The sequence below is a fragment of the Bubalus kerabau genome, chromosome 9 (genome assembly GCF_029407905.1).
Source record: "Bubalus kerabau isolate K-KA32 ecotype Philippines breed swamp buffalo chromosome 9, PCC_UOA_SB_1v2, whole genome shotgun sequence".
Taxonomy (NCBI): Eukaryota; Metazoa; Chordata; class Mammalia; order Artiodactyla; family Bovidae; genus Bubalus; species Bubalus kerabau.
This window is the reverse complement of record NC_073632.1, coordinates 95,567,673-95,576,905: the sequence shown is the minus strand read 5'-3', so window position 1 is coordinate 95,576,905 and position 9,233 is coordinate 95,567,673. Positions and strand designations below refer to the sequence as shown.

Below are 9,233 nucleotides of genomic sequence, written 5' to 3'. Positions count from 1 at the left end.
TGAAATAATGGGCTCTAAAACGTTTTTGTTTACTCTCTTTTCTTCTGTAGGGTTTTGTTTTAAAATATTCTGATAGCAACATAAAAGCTCTAATTCATAGGCTTGTGGCCTGTTTACCCGAACTGTCACACACACACACAAAATTTAAATAACTATAATAGAACAACAAAGCTACCCCAGAAATAGAAAATTCCAAAAATTACCCTCCTCACACTGGAACATTTAACTTATAAAGAAAGAAACAACAAATGTTCTAAAATAAAAAACAGAAACTCTGGAAAGAATCCCATAATTTCATAGTTCTACTTCAGGCCTGACACACAGTAGGCTCATAACAAATATTAATTGGGTGGATGACTGGATGGTTGAATAGACAAAGTCCTATTGACTGCTGCTGCTGCTGCTGCTAAGTCACTTCAGTCATGTCCGACTCTGTGTGACCCCATAGACGGCAGCCCACCAGGCTCCCCTGTCGCTGGGATTCTCCAGGCAAGAACACTGGAGTGGGTTGCCATTTACTTCTCCACTGCATGAAAGTGAAAAGTGAAAGGGAAGTCGCTCAGTTGTGTCTGACTCTTCGTGACCCCATGGACTGCAGCCTACCAGGGTCCTCTGTCCATGGGATTTGCCAGGCAAGAGTACTGGAGTGGGGTGCCATCGCCTTCTCCGAGTCCTATTGACTAGTCTGAAGCTAACTGGTCTTTCTTAGGACTGTGGCCAATAGGACTTGTCTAAAACCATATTTGGACCTGTTGAAGAAATATAATCAAGTTGTCAAGGCAAGTCTTCTCTAAAATCAAATCTGAGAACCTTCTCTTTGAGTCTGAACCTAGGGATTTCACATACTCTTGCTGAAAAGGCAAGTTCAGACCTGACCATCAACCAGCTGATACCTACTGATCATTTCTGGTGTGTGCCATTGTGCCAGGAATGGAAGACAGTATAGCAAGCACAATGGGAAGATCCCACCCAGGAAGAAAACACACTATCAGAATCTAAAATAGCAACCCACCCCACACACACACAAGGTCCTTGTTTCTCGACTATAGCACGGTAGGGAAGAGGATGAGCTTTTCATTGAATGGTGCTGGGTCAACTGGATGTCCCCAAGGGAAAAAAAAATGAATCTTGAGGTCTATAGTATACCATCAATTTCAAGTAGATTATAGATCTAATTATAAAAACTAAAACAATGAAGGATCCAAAAGATAACATTGGAGAACATCTTCATGACTTTAGAGCAGACAAAGATTTCTTAAACAGGATGCAAAATACACTAAGTATAAATGAAAAAACTGGTAAACAGGACAATATCAACATTAAGAACTTCTGTTCATCAAAAAACACTTAGACATTACAAGAGTGGAAAAGGCAGCTTACAAAGGGGAGAAAATACATACACTACATATTTCTGACAAATGACTGACATCTAGGATGCATAAAAGATTAGTATCCAGGATACATAAAAATCAGTAAGACAACTCAATCAAAAGTTTATTTTTTAATGGGCAAAAGAGTTGAACAGGTACTTCACAAAGAGAATACCCTGAGGGTCAACAAACATAAAAAAGGACTGAACTTCATGATAAATGCGGATAAAACCACAATGTGAAAACACTGTATACCTAACAGATAGTTAAAATGAAAGAGAGGAAATACCAAGTGATGGCAAGGATGTGAAACAACTGGAACTCTCAGATACTCTAGTGGGAATGTAAGTCACTGTCATTACTTTGGAAAATTGTCTGAGAATATCTAGCAAAGCTGAGCATATGTATGCCCTGTAAGCCAGCAATTTCACTGCCGTGTATACCACCCAATAAAAATGCAGACATATGTTCACCAAAAGACGCATGCAATAATGTTCACAGCAGTTCACTTCAGAATAGTTCCAAACTGGAAACCTCCCCAATGCCCATCGAAAGCAGAACACATTAAAAAACAACTGTGATGAATTCATACACCGAACACTGTACAGCAACTCAAATGGATAAACCTCAATGGTGTGCAATGACTTGGATGTATTTAACACAATGCTGAACAAAAGACATAAAAGTTATTTAAAAATGCAATCAGTTATTTAAAAAGGCAATCACCCTTGCAGGAGAGGGTATGGAGTATACTAACGATGGAAAGAGGCTACAACAGGGACTTGTGTGGTACTATCAATGTTTCATTTCTTGATCTGGATGAATCGTGGTAGACTCAATTTGAGACAATTCATCAACCCATACACTTAGGATTTGTGTGCCCTGTCTGTTATACTACAAGAAAAAGTTTTTTTTTTTTTTTTAAATGCTCTCACTCATGACCTCATCTCACAGTTTTTTCTGTCTCTAGTCCCTTGATTATGTCAAGGTCCATCCTGCCTCAGGGTCTCAGCATTAACTGAATCCTACTGCAGAAAAACTCATCCTCTCTTGTCTTTGCGCAGCTGATGTCAACTCTCATTGTGTAGGTCCTGGTTCAAATGCAATGAACTTCGTCAGAGAGGCTGCCCCTGGTACCAGCAAGCTAGGCACACTCATTCATTCTTTATTCCATTAGTCTGTTTTATTTCTTCCACAGCACTTCTCACGAGCTGAAACCATTTTGTTTTACTCTCGGGTATTTGGTTCCAGAGCACAAGGACTTAGTCTCTCTGGTTCATTGCTGTGTCTCTACTATCCATATCTCTAGCATCCAAAACTACATCTGACTTATTTACCCAAATAATTTTAAGTTTATGTCCACTCAAGAGCCTGTGAGCAAATGTCTATGCCAGGTTTGTTTATAATTGCCCCTAAACTTGAAGCAACCAAGATACCCTTCAATAGTTGAATGGACACATTGTGGTACACAAAGGAATATTATTTAGCTATAAAAAGAAATGAGCTATCAAGTCATGAAAAGATGTAAATGAATCTTAAATACATGTTGCTAACAATAAAGAGGGCTTCCCTGGTGGCTCAGAGGTTAAAGTGTCTGCCTGCAATGCAGGAGACCTGGGTTTGATCCCTGGGTCAGAAGATCCCCTGGAGAAGGAAATGGCAACCCACTCCAGTATTCTTGCCTGGAGAATCCCATGGATGGAGGAGCCTGGTGGGCTACAGTCCATGGGGTCACAAAGAGTCAGACACTGAGTGCCAAAGAGTTGATGCTTTTGAACTGTGGCATTAGAGAAGACTCTTGAGAGTCCCTTGGACAGCAAGGAGATCAAATCAGTCAATCCTAAAGGAAATCAATCCTAAATATTCATTGGAAGGACTGAAGCTGAAGCTCCAATCCGTTGGCCACCTGATGCAAAGAACTGACTCATTGGAAAAGACCCTGATGTGGGAAAGACTGAAGGCAGGAGGAGGAGGGGATGACAGAAGATGAGATAATTGGATGGCATCACCAACTTGATGGACATGAGTTTGGGTAAGCTCCAGAGGTTGGTGAAGGACAGGGAAGCCTGTCATGCTGCAGTCCATGGGGTCTCAAAGAGTCGGACATGACTTATTGACTGAACTGAAGTGAAACAAGCCAGATTGAAAAGGCTACATACTACATGGTTACAATTATGTGACATCTAGGAAAGACAAAACTGTGGCAGTGGTGAAAACATCAGTGGTTGTCAGGAGCTCCGGGGGAAGTAGGAAAGGTTGAATGAGTAAATTACGGGAGATTTTTCAGCACGATGAAAACATTCTATAGGATACTGTAAGGGTGGATACATGATATCTTGTATTTGTCAAAACACAAAGTACCTTACAGCACAAAGGACAATTTAGGATGTGCAAGTTTCAAGAAAAATTTTAAGGGAATTCTTTGATTGTCCAGTGGTTAGAACTCCATGCTTCCACTGCAGGAAGCACAAGTTCAATCCCTGGTCAGGGAACTAAGATCCCGCAAGTTGCATGGTGTGGCCAAAATAATAATAATAAAATAAATAATCACTTAAGAGTTTGGGCGACCCCCAAATGGAATGCAGAATATGGCAAAATCAATCTTAACTATATTGCAAATGTATGAAACAACCTCACTGAAAGAGGTATGGGGAAGAGGCGCTGACTGAAGTACTTGGAAACGAGTAGAGTCTATAAAACTAAATGCAAAGTGAACTGTGCACAAACACTCACTCCAGTTGATAAAGCTATTTCCCACAGGGGTATGGGTTACAATTCTGATAACTGCTGTACATGTACCCCACAGCTGCACAATTACGTGAATGGATAGCAAGTGGTGGGAACCTCAAGTTTCTCATCGATGGAATAAAAATTTACAGATGAGCAAGAGAAAGAGGCTAGAATAAGGCATATGGTAATGGATTAGAGTGGGAGACATTACCTTGAACTCATGTTTGGCTTAATATAGAGAGTGATGGTTGGTTACCTGTAGAAATATTTACAGATACATGTATATACCATAGTTATGCGCACATCCCTTTCTTCACTCTGACAGCTGACAGACCCTAGAAACAATGACCCCAGTAGCCACACCTAACATCCATGTCTTGGTTTCTAATAACATTCTTCTACAAAAAGAACTAAATCTCCTTGTAGAAATGGCTGATTCTATGCCTAGGGCAAAAAATACGCAAGATGAACTTGGAATATCTTATAGAACCAGAGAGTAAAGAAGTATTAAACACATACAAACACACATGCACACAAACACACACATGCAAACACATGTGCACACATACAATGATGTCAAACATACAAAGGAGCCAATTGAAACAGCTTCCAAAGTTGGAACAATTCAGGCAATAAAATAAATACAGAAGGAACGAATTTTAATCCAAAGTACATAATAAATACCCACAGCCCACATCAGATCAGATCAGATCAGTCGCTTAGTCGTGTCCGACTCTTTGCGACCCCATGAATTGCAGCACGCCAGGCCTCCCTGTCCATCACCAATTCCCGGAGTTCACTGAGACTCACATCCATCAAGTCAATGATGCCATCCAGGCATCTCATCCTCTGTCATACCCTTCTCCTCCTGCCCCCAATCCCTCCCAACATCAGAGTCTTTTCCAATGAGTCAACTCTTCGCATGAGGTGGCAAAAGTACTGGCCACATAGATTTAAATAAATTATTGGCTAAATAAACAAGTGAGAGAGAGGAGACTAATGTCCCACACAGAAGAATTCCATTTAACTTATGTAGAAATATAAGGAGTTGGAGCATAAGTCCCCCCTCCTTAGGTGTGACAGAACCTGGCAGACACTATGCCAGCCAGGTGATCAAGATCAACATCAACAGTGATAAGTCCCGTTGATAAGAAGTCCCTTGACAGGATGTGATGAGAACTACCCTTCACCTCTGCGATTTTCCTCCCCCAAACTCACAATCCCAGTCTAATTATAAGAAAAACATCACACAAGTCCCATTTGAGGGGTGTTCTACAAAATACCTAACAGAACCTCACACAACTGTCAAAGTTATGAAAAACGAGAAGCACCTGAGAAACTACCATAGTCAAGAGGAATCTAAGGAGACATGACAACTGAACGTCGCATGGTATCTTGGGTGAATTCTGGAACAGAAAAAAAGGCTCCGGATAAAAACTAAGGAAACTGAATAAAGTATGAATTCTAGTTAAAATAATGTATTGATATTGGTTCATTAATTGTAACAAATGTACCATACTAATTTACGATGTTGCTAATAGGTAAAACTGGTTGCAGAGTATATGGAGTTCAGTCATTGTCATATCCGACTCTTTGCGACCCCATGGACTGCAGCACGCCAGGCTTCCCTGTCCTTCACCATCTCCCAGAGTATGCTCAGACTCATGTCCATCGAGTCAGTGATGCTATCCAACCATCTCATCCTCTGTCATCCCCTTCTCCTCCTGCCTTCAAGCTTTCCCAGCATCAGGGTCTTTTCCAAAGACTTGACTCTTCACATCAGGTGGCCGACGTATTGGAGCTTTAGCATCAGTCCTTCCAGGGAATATTCAGGGTTGATTTCCTTTAGGATTGAGTTTAGGTTTAATCTCCTTGCAGTCCAAGGGACTCTCAAGAGTCTTCTCCAACACCACAGTTCAAAAGCATCAATTCTTCTGTGCTCAGCCTTCTTTATGGTCCAACTCTCACATTCATACATACTACTGGAAAAATCATAGCTTTGACTAGACAGACCTTTTTCAGCAAAGTAATGTCTCTGCTTTTTAACATGCTCTTTTGTTTTGCCATAGCTTTTATTCCAAGGAGCAAGTGTCTTTTAATTTCATGGCTGTAGATCTCCACAGTGATTTTGGAGACCAAGAAAAAAAAGTCTGTCAACTTAGTTTGGAATACTACATTCATAATTTTTCTGTAAATCTATAAACTTTTTTTTAAGTGGGCCCAGCAGAAGGTGATTGCTGGACTGGTGGATGGATATTGGAAAGAGGGAGAGGTGGATGGCAAAATGACTGATGGGAGGCTGGGCGGAGGGCAGGATGGCTGATGGATGGATAATGGGTTGAGTGGCTCCAGAAAGCAGGGCAGACAACCACGGCTGAGAGCACAGAAGACGAGAAATGAGATGGGCATGAGGGTCTCAGCACCCTGGAGGGCATGAGCCCCATCAGTGGAGAGGAGAGACAGCCACATGGCAATGGGCTGAGGGTAAGCAGAAGGTGTAGACAAGCTCCCTGCTGTGTGTGTGTCCGACTCTATGCAACTCCATAGACTGTAGTCCACGAAGCTCCTCTGTCCATGGAATTCTCCAAGCAATAATACTGGAGTGGGTAGCCATGCCCTTCTCCAGGGGACATTCAGTTCAGTTCAGTCGCTCAGTTGTGTCCGACTCTTTGTGACCCCATGAATCGTAGCATGCCAGGCCTCCCTGTCCATCACAAACTCCCAGAGTTCACTCAGACTCACATCCACTGAGTCAGTGATGCCATCCAGCCATCTCATCCTCTGTCGTCCCCTTCTCCTCCTGCCCCCAATCCCTCCCAGCATGAGAGGCTTTCCCAATGAGTCAGCTCTTCACATGAGGTGGCCAAAGTACTGGAGTTTCAGCTTCAGCATCATTCCCTCCAAAGAAATCCCAGGGCTGATCTCCTTTAGAATGGACTGGTTGGATCTCCTTGCAGTCCAAGGGACTCTCAAGAGTCTTCTCCAACACCACAGTTCAAAGGCATCAATTCTTTGGCGCTCAGCCTTCTTCACAGTCCAGGGAACCTTAGATCTGGGCAAAGAGAGGAAGAAACAGGTATCCCTGTTTCTGTGTATGCGTGTCTGGCACTTTACTGAGACTTCATTTCCATACCATGAAATGCGCAGATTTTCAGTGTCCAGCCCTGTCACTTTTGAAGGAAAGGCTGAAAATGAAGAAGTAAGTCCCTCCTTGAGCAGCAGGATGGAGGCTCCTGAGAGGAGATAAGAGTGTTGCTCACTCACACTCACGCCCACCAGGGCTGCTCAAAACTCAAGCTGGTACTGTAGAGGCAGCTGAGTAGGATAGTGTCTTACTCATAATGGTTGGCTTGAGAATTTGGATTGCACTTTGCATGCTTTGTATGTTCTCCATATCTCATTCTTTGCCCTCCTTGACTGCTCTAAATTGCTTTAAGCAAGGCAATTTATAGTACAGTGTCAAGGATAAATAAACTAGTTCCTCTTTAGAATAATGAGTTAACTCAACTGACAGATCTTCCACGTATTAAAGGCAGCCTACTATCCCTCTCTGAAGTTTAATGTGGGAATAGTCCAGAAGTTTGAGACATGACTGTCAACTAAATGCTTTTAAAGTCTCAGGCTAGTTTCGGTGATGGTCTGTTTACCTAGATACACACACACACACACACACTTTCATTATCTAAACATCTATCCATATAAAAACTGCTTCTGGCATAAGATTACTAAATATGGAACCATCTGGGTTTGATGAAGAAATGGAATATTTTAGCTTAACAAAAGACACTTGTCTACCAGAGATAGTACATGTTATTTTTTTTAGTTGTAATATTTGTAGTGTTATCATTATAGCAAGCATAATCATGTTTTAGCACCCAATCAATGACTCATTTTCTTTCAACTTGGTAAAGAGCTGCCACACCCCATCACAAACAGGAGAAAAACCAGTTGACTAATTAGAACTGTTATGTGCAATATTAGCTCATGAGAACAGGAAAGTCATCTTTACCAGTCTGAAAATGCAACACCTTACCTGCTTGCCTTGAAACAGACTCAATTCAATTAATATTTGCAGAAATGAATAAAGCAGCTCTGTAAGTAATACTACTGACAAAGAAAACATAAAAGATATTAACAGATGGTTGACCACAGCAGCTCAGGACAAAAATATTCTTTAGCAGAGGCAAAAGATATTATTTAGGATTTTTCACATTTTGTTTGGAAGAAGCCTTATTTCTTTACTTCACATCAAAGATAATATTTGGAATTTTCAAATATGAATGATAAAATACCTGCTCTGTATCCTATGGTTTATTTAAAGTGAGTTTCCAACTTTTTACTTCAAAACTCCATTTGAGTGGATAAATGGAGAACATAAGAACCCCAATACTAACTACTCGTGCAAACCTGGCAAAACGAAATAAGTAATTCACTTAACTGTGATATATACTTGAAAACTAATGGATTTGAATTTTTCAAAAGAAACAGCTGAATCCGGTAAATGATTCATCTGAAAAATAACAGAATGCTATAAATTGTTCAACTAAGATGCAGAATATTTGAAAATATATAAAATAAATTAGGCAGAAAAGTCTTGCCTGATGTATTGGTCAAAAATGCTAGAGTACATGGAAATGACCAGGGGGTGAAGGTGAAAGTAATGTTCACGGTTTCCAAGAACTGCTTCTGAGTCTGAGTCTTGTTCTTCTTACTGGCAATTTAAACTTGGGCATGTTACTAAGCCCCTCTGAGACTCAATTTTCACATTTAGAAATAAGATGACTACTTACATCACAGAGCTTTTGCATGGATTGAATGGGATTATCTGATGGGGCTTTATGGATTCTATCATAAAACAAAATAAACCAATATTATAAGGAGCAATCAGTTCTGCTCTCCACTTTCTACCAGAACTGTCTATGAAAACCCTTAATTTCATTTTTCTATCCTGTCATGTTAGTTCTAAATCTAACTATAAAGTGACATTCCAGGAATAAATTCCCCAGTGAAAATTAATTTGTTGAGTACAGATTTCTTCAGCCTCTTATTTAGGCTAATTTATGCTCCTCGCCTTTTTAAAAATTTATTTCCTAAATCTGCCGCACTTTCCTCTCTCGAATGCTCATTTTATAT

General features: G+C 40.7%; 2 protein-coding genes across 2 annotated transcripts in view; one reads left to right on the top strand and one right to left on the bottom strand.

The window, feature by feature from the left end:
- LOC129620148 (UL16-binding protein 3-like) overlaps positions 1–9,233 on the top strand; it is a 280,018-nt gene that overhangs the window by 183,845 nt on the left and 86,940 nt on the right.
- The window catches only part of PPP1R14C (protein phosphatase 1 regulatory inhibitor subunit 14C), an 88,181-nt gene that overhangs the window by 65,054 nt on the left and 13,894 nt on the right, over positions 1–9,233 (bottom strand). The gene's annotated exons all lie outside the window — the stretch shown is intronic.